Source organism: Pongo pygmaeus, chromosome 5, assembly GCF_028885625.2.
Source record: "Pongo pygmaeus isolate AG05252 chromosome 5, NHGRI_mPonPyg2-v2.0_pri, whole genome shotgun sequence".
NCBI lineage: Eukaryota > Metazoa > Chordata > Mammalia > Primates > Hominidae > Pongo > Pongo pygmaeus.
In genome coordinates, this window is record NC_072378.2 from 132455410 (window position 1) to 132465751 (window position 10342).

Genomic DNA, 10342 nt, shown 5'->3' on the forward strand with positions numbered 1-10342 from the left:
TGCAAACTTAACACCCCAGAATTCCTAATCCATTTTATCTTTCATAGTAATGATCTTATTTGTTTTTTTTGTTTTTTTTTTTTTTGTGATGGAGTTTTGCTCTTGTCACCCAGTCTGGAGTGCAATGGCATGATCTCGGCTCACCGCAACCTCTGCCCCCAGGTTCAAGCGATTCTCCTACCTCAGCCTCCTGAGTAGTTGGGATTACAGGCATGTGCCACCAGGCCTGGCTAATTTTGTATTTTTAGGTGAGATGGGGTTTCTCCATGTTGGTCAGGCTGGTCTCAAACTCCCGACCTCAGGTGATCCACCCGCCTCGGCCTCCCAAAGTGCTGGGATTACGGGCAAGCCACCGCGCCTGGCCATAATGATCTTCTTTTTAAAGTACTATATAGGCATCTTAGTACTTAACATCTTTTCGTCTATATCAAACTCTAGAACCAAGCTCCATGAAGGCAAGGATTTATCTTCAAATCTTTTGCTCTCTGTTACTTCCCCCAGCACCTAAGTACTGCTTAGCACTTACAGCTTTTCAAGAAATAATTGCTGAGTAAATAAAAGAACTAATGAGTTTTGCTTTCTAAATTTTTTATTCTTGATTGAATATTATTAAATGATTTGAGACTGACACATCTAGTTTTTAATTTGATGATTATTGTTAAGTTTTTCGAAAACAGACTTCAATGTTTATTTTGAAAATAAATTCAAGAATAGCATTTTCTACAAATGGCCAAGAGATATATGAAAAGATGTTCAACATCACTAGTCATCAGAGAAATGCAAATGAAAACCACAATGAACCTCACACCCATTAGAATGGCTGTTATCCAAAAAGCAAAAGATAAAAAGTGTTGGCGAGGATCTGGAGAAAAGAGAACTCTTGTACACTGTTAGTGGGCATGTAAATGGGTGCAGCTGCTTCGGCTGCTATGCAAAACAGCATGGAGGCTCCTCAATAAATTAAAAATAGAACTATCATATGATTCAGCAATCCCACTTCTGTTATTGATCCAAAAGAATTGAAAGCAAGATCTCAAAACGGTAATTGAACTCTCACGTTCACTGTGGCATTATTCACAATTGCCAAGGCATGTAATCAATCTAAATGTCCATCGACTATGAATGGATAAAGAAATGTGGTACATACATACAATGGAATATTATTTAACCTTGGAAAAGAAGTAATCCTGCCATTGGTGACAACATGGATGAACCTGGAAGACATCATGCTAGTGAAACAAGCCAGGCACAGAAAGACAAATATTGTATGATTTAAGTTATATGTGGAATCTAAAATAGTCAAACTCATAGTAATGGAGAATAGAATGATGGTTACCAGGAGTTGGAGGGGGTGATGAGAGAAATGGGAAGTTATTGCTCCAAGTGCACAAAGTTTCTGTTATACACAATGAATAAGCCCTAGAGAACTGCTGTATAGTGTAGTGTCTATAGTTACGAGTACTGTATTACATACTTAAAAATTTGGTAAGAGGATAGATCTTATGTTAGGTGTTCCTATCACAAATAATAAAGAGGGTGAGAGAAAACTTTCAGAGACAATGGATAGGTTTATTGCATAGATTGTGGTGATGATTTCACAGATGTGTACTTATCTCCAAACTCAAGTAGTATACATTCAGTATGTGCTGTTATTTTTTGTCAGTTATACCTTTAAAAAGTGGGGTTTTTAAGTGACCTTCTCTAGTTGTGAAGTACACCTTCTTCCACTTGGCAACTCATCTGCCTAGCCCATATCCTAATCTTTTGTTAACAGATCCTTAACATCTAGATTATTGTTTTTAAGATATCATTTTCTGTTGATCAATTTTTAACTTTGGAGGATATCTTTAAGATAATCATTCTCTTTTGAGCAAATGTATCATCATTGTTTGAATGTATCCATGTTTACAAGCTTTCAACACTCATCACCTGAAACAGGTTTCGTTTCATCAACCAGAGTAGTCAACTAGTGACTTCAACCAGGAGGAAACCTAAACATAGGGAATTAGGCACCAAAAAAGTCCATTTGAGGAGTGAGGGCTAGACAAAGCCGCTGTAACCTTTGAGGAATTCAGAAAGTTGCAAGAATCATAGGAAACCACCCCATGACTCTTGATCTCAGCAACAGCTGTGGCACTGGGGCAGGTTTTCAGCAGATTTCCCAGAAGCTGCTGTAAAACCCCATATCTGTTGTCTGTTCCATTCCCCACATTGCCCACTACTGCTAAAAAGGAAATAGCAGCTTCTACTTCTCCCCTTTCTGTAGAATTTGTCTTTCCCCACGTGCTGTAAATTATAAATGAGCAAAGGATTTCCATTTTCAAACCCCACAGGTTCCTCCATGTACAGATTTCCATAAACCTCAAACCTGAAAGAAATAGAAAGCAAATTGAATTCCTCCTCAAAAGTCTACCAGTTTGTTTCGGTGGTCACTGCTACTAAGTTCTACTGATGTGCACATTCTGTAGGTAAACCCCAGAGATGAGCACATCATGTTCATGTCTCTCTTCCTTGATGACCATGGCATGCTCATCCAGATTGTCTATTTCTACTCCCAACACAGTAAATATCATGGGAGGCAATCCTAAAGTTACAGAACATAATTCACATAATATTCCTGTACCATAGGTTAAGAAAATGAGCACATATTTTTCTTTTAATTTAATAGTTGTCCCATATTGGCCAGGCATGGTGGCTCATGCCTGTGATCTCGGCATTTTGGGAGCCCAAGGTGGGCAAATCACTTGAGCCCAGGAGTTCAAGACCAGCCTGGGTAACATGGCAAAACCCTGTCTACCCAAAAATCACACACAAAAAATTGCCAGGCATGCTGGTGCACGCCTGTGGTCCCAGCTACTCAGGAGGATGAAGTGGGATGAAGTGGGAGGGTTGCTTGAGCCTGGGAAGTCAAGACTGTAGTGAGCCATGATTGAACCACTGCACTCCAGTCTGGGTGACAGAGAGATCCTGTCACAAAATAATAATAATAATAATAATCCATTATATTTCTTATAAGTCCCCTCTCTACCTCAGTTGCCTTGTCTATAAGAGGAGGATATCATTGTACTTCTTTCATAAGATTATTGTGAGAATTACATGGAACTTCATCTGCCTATCTATCTACCTAGCTATGTATGTATGTATGTATGATGTATGTATGTATGTATATATCTATCTATCTAGAGTTTGGAAGAGTGCCTGGACCATTGTAAATGCATAGTACAAGATAGCTACTATTATTACTATTGCCATTGTCATCATAATCATCCCTCTTTTCTGTAAAAAGTAATGGGTTTATGTGTCAGATAAATATGTTGAACTTAATTCTCTTTATGTGTCCCCGAACCTATCTATGCCTTTTCCATGGTCTCTTCATGTGAAAAGTGTGGTTCTTCCCTGCTTAAATATGAACTTGGCCATGTGACATGTTTTGGTCAATAGCATACGAGCAGAAGTGACAATTTGCCGGTTCTAAGCCTAGGCCTTAAAAGCTGTGTAAGTGTATTTTCACTTGCACCTTTGCATTTGTGTCACTGACATGAGAAGATTCCTTTTAGGTCGCTCCTGCCCCTTCAGCCTGGGTCCCAGAATGAATACACATAGGCTAGAGATGCATTGGTCAATTCACAGAATCACAGTGAGAAAAAAAAGCCACTAGCCAAGTCCAACCTAAATCATCTGAACCCCATCCTTCCCACATAGGGGTAAGCAATAAGTAATTGCTGTTTAAAGCCCCTGAGCTTTGGGGTGGTTTGTTATGCAGCAGTGGTGAACTAATACACTTTATTTCAGATGCACCTACCAGTGACTGAGTCAAATGATGACACCTGCTCTTCAGCCAAGTCATATTGCATGTTTTGCCCAAATGCTGGCCATGACTCTGTGAACATTGCACAGAGTAGTGCTGCAAGAACTTGAGTGGGTTTGGAGAGAGGCAAGGATCGGTGCCAGTTTCTGCCTTCTGTGTTTTTGCCGCCTTCAACAGTCTGCCAGCTGGTGCAGCTGCACCTTTTGGACAAATGATATGCTATCCTGGGCATTAGCCTAAATGGTACCACACATGCAAAGAGCCACAGCTGCTATTTGTTGCGTTTCTTGCTATTCTTGGCTCTGTTGCATTGCCTAAGGGTGGCATAGATTTCTACACACGAAGCATGGCTTTCCAAGATTCATAGATAGAACTTTGATCAATACAGCTACTAATGATGATGACTGTCCGTGGGAAAATAGGGTAAAATCATTTCTAAATAGCCTAAGATTGTTTTAGAGTAAGAAGAATGTAAATTAATTAATCCTATAAACATGCATGCTATATCATTGTATGGTTTGTCCTTCCAGGAAAAAGCTAAAACCTCACCTATATTGTTAATATATATATTTTTTACATTATTTAAATGAGTGAATTTTTGCTTCCTTTGTTGGTTTTGCATAAATATATTCATATTAGCATAATGTAGATAAATCTCATGAATTAATTATTCACTAAATCAAATTTAAAATTAGTTTCCATTTCTAAGTAAAAGGTTGAGTTGTTCCGCATGTGTTGTGTGGAATAATTGAAAATCATTATTAATTAGTACATGCTGCTGGTGACTGAGATCCCTCTCAAAAATTTCTGAGCTTGGTTTGAAACCTAAAAATAAGAAAATAAGAATAAACATAAGTTCAATCTACAATCCATAGAAAAGACATTGTATTTCTAGTCCTTTTAAAACTCAACCAAAAGTCTTTATTTATTTACCACATTTGCCAGTACAATGCAGATGGGAAAATGAATAAAGGAAGAAAAAAAATTATATATGTGTCCCAGCTACAGGGCCACACTTTAAGAGAATGGAACATAACCCTGTTTCAGAGCACTCTTAATGAAAATATAGACAAATAAATGTATAGTGTAGTTGTTCTCGACCCGGGTTGCAAATTAAGTACGTGGAGAGCTTTCCAAAATTATTGATGCTGAGCTCCACCCGAGATTTCTAATTTAGTTGGTCCTGTGTGGGACCAAGGAATTGGTACTTTATGGAAGCTCCCAAGGGATTCCAATGTGTGGAGTTAGATACAGTAGTATTAAGATATTTTGAAATCATCATAATTCCAAGAGGATGCTAACATGGTTACAATGACTACTTTCAGGTTTCTTCAAAGGGGGTTCATAGAAGAATTGACTTAAAAGTAGAGCCTTGAAGGAAAGAAGCTACATCATGGAATGACGTGGAAAAGTATTTTTCTTTTTAAATCAGTTACATAATTTGGGTTTTCTCAAGTTTTGCCATTTTAATCAGCAGAATTTAGATTAATTAATTTGTGAGATGCTTATCTTTGCCTATTAATTTCCTCTATTGATATTTTTACTTGCTATCAATTGGGATTGCTTTTTCATATCTGTCTTCTTTTGTAAAATGATGACTTTAGTCAGAAGTGTGCTGGAGCAGTTTGCAGAGCCTTGCAAAATTGATGGTGCTTATCTATTTCCAGCTCTATGTTCATCAATGCCAGGTTGGTAGATTGAAATCAGCCGTGATAAAAGTGTTTACACTATGGAAATTGGCAAATACTAAAAATCATCACATACTCTCTCACCCCAGACATGATCAATCATTCAATAGTACACAACTGATTTCAGTGGAAGAGAGTTATGGTACATAAAGATTTTTAGTTCTTTATGTTAGATGTCTTAAAATTATAAGTCTCAACTTTCAAGTATCTATTAATCTCAAAAAAATTAAACCTATATTTTACAAGAAAGCCTCTTCTGTATTTTTTATTGTATTTCCTTTTGAATCCCCCTCCTCATTTCACTCTTACCACCTAAAACAGAAACTCCTACATCTTCTATGCTCAGAGGAGATTTACTTGTGTTAGCTTAAGAATCATTTTATGTTTTCTCATGCCTGCCTTCATACCACCCCATACCACAGTTTTCAGGTTTTAATTTAAGCTCCACAGCAGCCCTTTTCTGTTTGATGAGAAAAGATAACCAAGAAAATAAATTAGGAGTCTTATGATTGACCCTATTTTTTTGTTATTCAAGGAAACCCAAAATGAAGCAAAATAACAAAAAAATGCCAAGGAAAACATTTTCAGCCATTTCAATTACTGTTTTAATTGGCTGGGTCTGGCTGCCAGATTATCCTGTAATCTCTACAAGAATGTTATTTGGAAAAAGCTGAAATATGCCCTGCATGGAAGCCACATCCATCCCTTCAGCACATTCTAGTTGGAATAACCTTCTCTCAGCATACTGGAATCATATTGGAGTAAAATTGGAAGTTCCTGGAAAAACTCAATCCATAGATTATATAAAAGCTGAATTCACTATCAGCATATTATTCAAAAGTCTCAAAAATGTAGTGTGCCTGAATCCAAAATAAAGAAAAGTAATGATATTGTGATGTTTGTATAACAAATACCTTTAGACAATGTGCAGTTGTGTGTGCCCATTTGTATGTGCCCATTTGTGTGTGCACAACTGGGCATGTGCTTTGACTGTGTGTGTCTGTGTGCATATTAAATAACAGGACAATAGAATGAGGAGAATGTTTGAAATTATTTGAATGGTTTCATAAAAACTTCTTGGGATGTGGGATGTGTTTTACTAAGATTACACCAAGAAATGGCACCGGCTGCTTATCAGACTTGTGGGTTCAAAGAAAGGAAATCTTTTTTGTTTGTTTTAATTAAATGGGTCTTGAAAACATTGGTATTAAAAACAGATGATTACACCCTCAGATTGCCATTTTGATGTGTTTTCATACAAGTGGGATAAAGAGCTACTGTGCACATTAGTTTAAAAAGACTATTTGTAGTCAGGTTCTACACATGGACTCTAGAAAATGCACACACACAAAAAAAATATGTGACTCTGGCAACCAATTGGTTTTTTTACCCTAGACTGGTATCCTTTTTGAATTTGGATTGTTTGGCACAATATTGAAATTATGAAGTTTAAACTGACATCAAATCCTGTTGCATCTGTTTCTTATGTTGGGACAGGACCACTGTGAAGGAGCACACCATTAAATATCCATGAGAATGTGTTCCAAGGCTGACCTCTACAGCACACATCATCTGTCCTCTAGAGCCCCAGCTTTGCAGAGGTTGAGCCCTGGAACAGCAGCAGCAGCACTCTCTGAGAGCCTGCTAAAAAGGCAGAATCTCAGGCCCCATTCAGACCACCTGGATCAAAATCTGCAGTATAACAAAATCTCCTGATATGATAATATTGGAGAAGCACAAGCCTAAATTATTTTGACTATTTGTTTAGAAGTGAAAGCAAATAGGTATATCTACTCCGTGTCAATATCAAGAATCTTATAGAAACTATAGTATTTGCTGGAGTATTTATCATTAGCTTTAAGTATAAGATACTCTGCGGTGTTTCAGCAATTAGTAAAAACACCATCCATCCATCTTTTCAAAAGTTGCATTGCCAAGATTATTAAACCTGTTGTATGCACTAAAAGACTGCAATGACTCTGCAGTTGTAGTCAGAAGTTGTGTTGTGGCTGCTCAGAGTAATTACTTCTCTGAGAATCTATTGTGGTGTCACAAAGCGGTGTGGAAAAGTTTGTTAATACTTAACATGGTTCAATCACTGGAACTGGTTCCAGTGCGCATATACACTGATCAGCTTTTATACAGGAGTCTGCATCAGAGAAAGAAGTAGCTAGCAAGGTCCATTCTGCATGACTTAAACCATAATGGTGCTAATTCACTAAAAATTCACAAATCTGATTAATCTTTAGATCTGAAGTTACTGAGAGAGAGGATGGGGATAGAAGGAGAGAGAGAGAGGAAGAAAGAAAGTGAGTTGGGAGACAGAGAGAGAAAAATTGGAGTAGGAAGAGAGAGGAGAGAGAGAAGAAAAATCCACTACCTAAGAATGATGATGATGATGATGATGATGATGATGATGAAGAAGAATGTGATTTCAAAAGCCTCTCCTGTTTCCAATTCTTCAAACACTTGTTCCTACTTATTGGACTTCATTACAGCCAATTGCAGTCTGAATAGAAATAAACACAAAACTATATACCAAAACTACTCTGAGTGTCTGAAAAAAATGAGTCTGATCAGTTAAATCAAGAATTCTCAAAGCCTGAAAGTTCTGTATCCTTCTGTTTCAACATTAAAACACTTTCCTCCTAAGATCCATGACACAAGGAAAGCTACAGCCAAATGCAAATCTTCATTCCTACATAGTGCTCTCCTGAGTCCCTGCCTTCTTCCTTATCTTGGTGAACCTTCAGAACACCCTGGAAGGAAATGGAAACCACCATGTTATCTCCCAGTTCTTCTCACTCCCTCCCCAAAAAGATCAGCCTGGAGTCAGTTCCCAACTTTCTAACTTCTGGTTCCCCTGAGCTCTCCAGACCCAAGGAGTCCTTCTTAAACAACTTGCCAACATCCAACTCCATCCTCAAAGAGAGGAAGACCCTCCGAAAGGCCCAGGAACCTGAGCAATGCAGCAGTTAGAGCACAGGGCTCCAGCAACAGAGAGATCAGGGTTTGTGTCCCAGCTTAGTAGCTTGGTGGCTTTGGACAAGATAGTTCTTCTAAGTTTTTTTCCTCTATAAAAAAACCCCATCTATTTCAGAAAATGTGAATACTAAACAAAGATTGTACAGTTCAAGTTCTTAGGAAATGTGTATAATAAATGGTAACTCCTCTTTCTCCCACACTACCTCCAAGTTTCTTTTCTCTCTCCCCTTTCTCTCCTTCAGTCTTTTCCTTCTCTCTCTTTACCTACACTAATTTCCCTCTTCTACCATCACCACTCCTTATGCTCAAGCCCAAAATGCTCACAAGCAAAATATCACAAGCCAAAATAATGTTTCAGCAAAAAAGAATCACAGATCCCCAAAGACCATGTGTCCACAGGGACCATCAGCTATTTCTTATATTTCTGGTTAATGATCCGTTTACTTCTATAACCTATAGTTTTCTCAATTTCCCATGAGCATTTGTGATGCTCAAGCTTAATAGCATCTGGCTGAATGAACACAACAACGCAGAATGAATACTTCAACTTCCCTCAATCTTTGCTGTTTCCAATGAAATTGTATGGCATTATCAGACTTGAGTGTAATTCTGTTATCGCTCCTGTATCTCTTGACTTCTTCGTCCCACACAGAGACTTCCCTGTAAAGATTAAGTGGAGTGTGGAATGAGACTGAGACATTCACAACAATGCCTGAACCTCTTAGCAACCAGAATTCCAATCGCAAACTGAACATGACAATCCTTTAAAAGTCCACATGCTTTTTAGCACGTTGTTGTCCCCTTTTAGAGTAGCGCTTTTCAACTTCCTGTCCTGGCATCGAGTTGTTTAAATCAATGACCATAAAGCGTATTGGTTCTAATAATTCTTAGAGTACTGAGTTGTGAATGAGTTAGTTTTTATAATATCAATTAAAATGATTTAAAGTTTATTCTAGTGGTAGTATTTCTCTCAGTGCTGTGGTCTGAATGTGTCCTTCCAAAATTCATATGCTAAAATCTAACCTCCAAGGTGAGTGTAGTAAAAGGTGGGACCTTTGGAATGTCATTAGGTTATGAGGGCAGAGCCCTCATGGGTGAGAATATTGTTGCCATTATAAAAGAGGCCTGGGGGAGCTTGTTCACCTTTCCCACAATGTAAAGATGCAGTTAGAGAGTGCATCTTTGAAACAGAGAGGAGGCCCTCATCAGACACTGAATCTGTGGTGCGTTGATCATGGACTTCCCAGCCTCCAAAACTGTGAGCAGTAAATTTCTCTTGTGTATAAATTACCAAGTCTAAGGTATTTTGTTATGGCAGCACAAATGGACTGAGACTGTCGCTTGCATTCTGATGTGCTTTGCAGGAGAGAATGGAGTTGCAGCAGACTGCTCAGGAATTGTACATCACCAGTAGCTTCTGTCTCAGCTAAGTGTGGGAGACTGATACTGATGAGCCATTAACAATGGTGGAGATTCTGAATCACTGAAGCACTTGATAAAAGAAATGTCGTGGGTGATGTGAAAATCCACATATGCCCATGAGAGTATATTGAGTTTATAAGTGTTGTTGCTTAGTGTGTCACAGAGAAGTTTATGACAAACTATTTTGGAGTAAGAAACAACACAGAAGAAAACAGTTTCAGCCTGAAATGGCTTATTTAGCCACTGACCATCAGAAACAATTACTTTTTACCTTAACCTAGATTTGTAATAGCAGGATGCATTGAATTCCTTCACTGAAGTGAAACCTTAGCAAATCTTTAAGTAGTACTCTAGAGTGACAAAAGGTGTTTACATTTACTAATGTAAATTTCTTGTGGAGATAAAGTTTTTATTCTTCTTGAGTCACAAGACTGCTCAA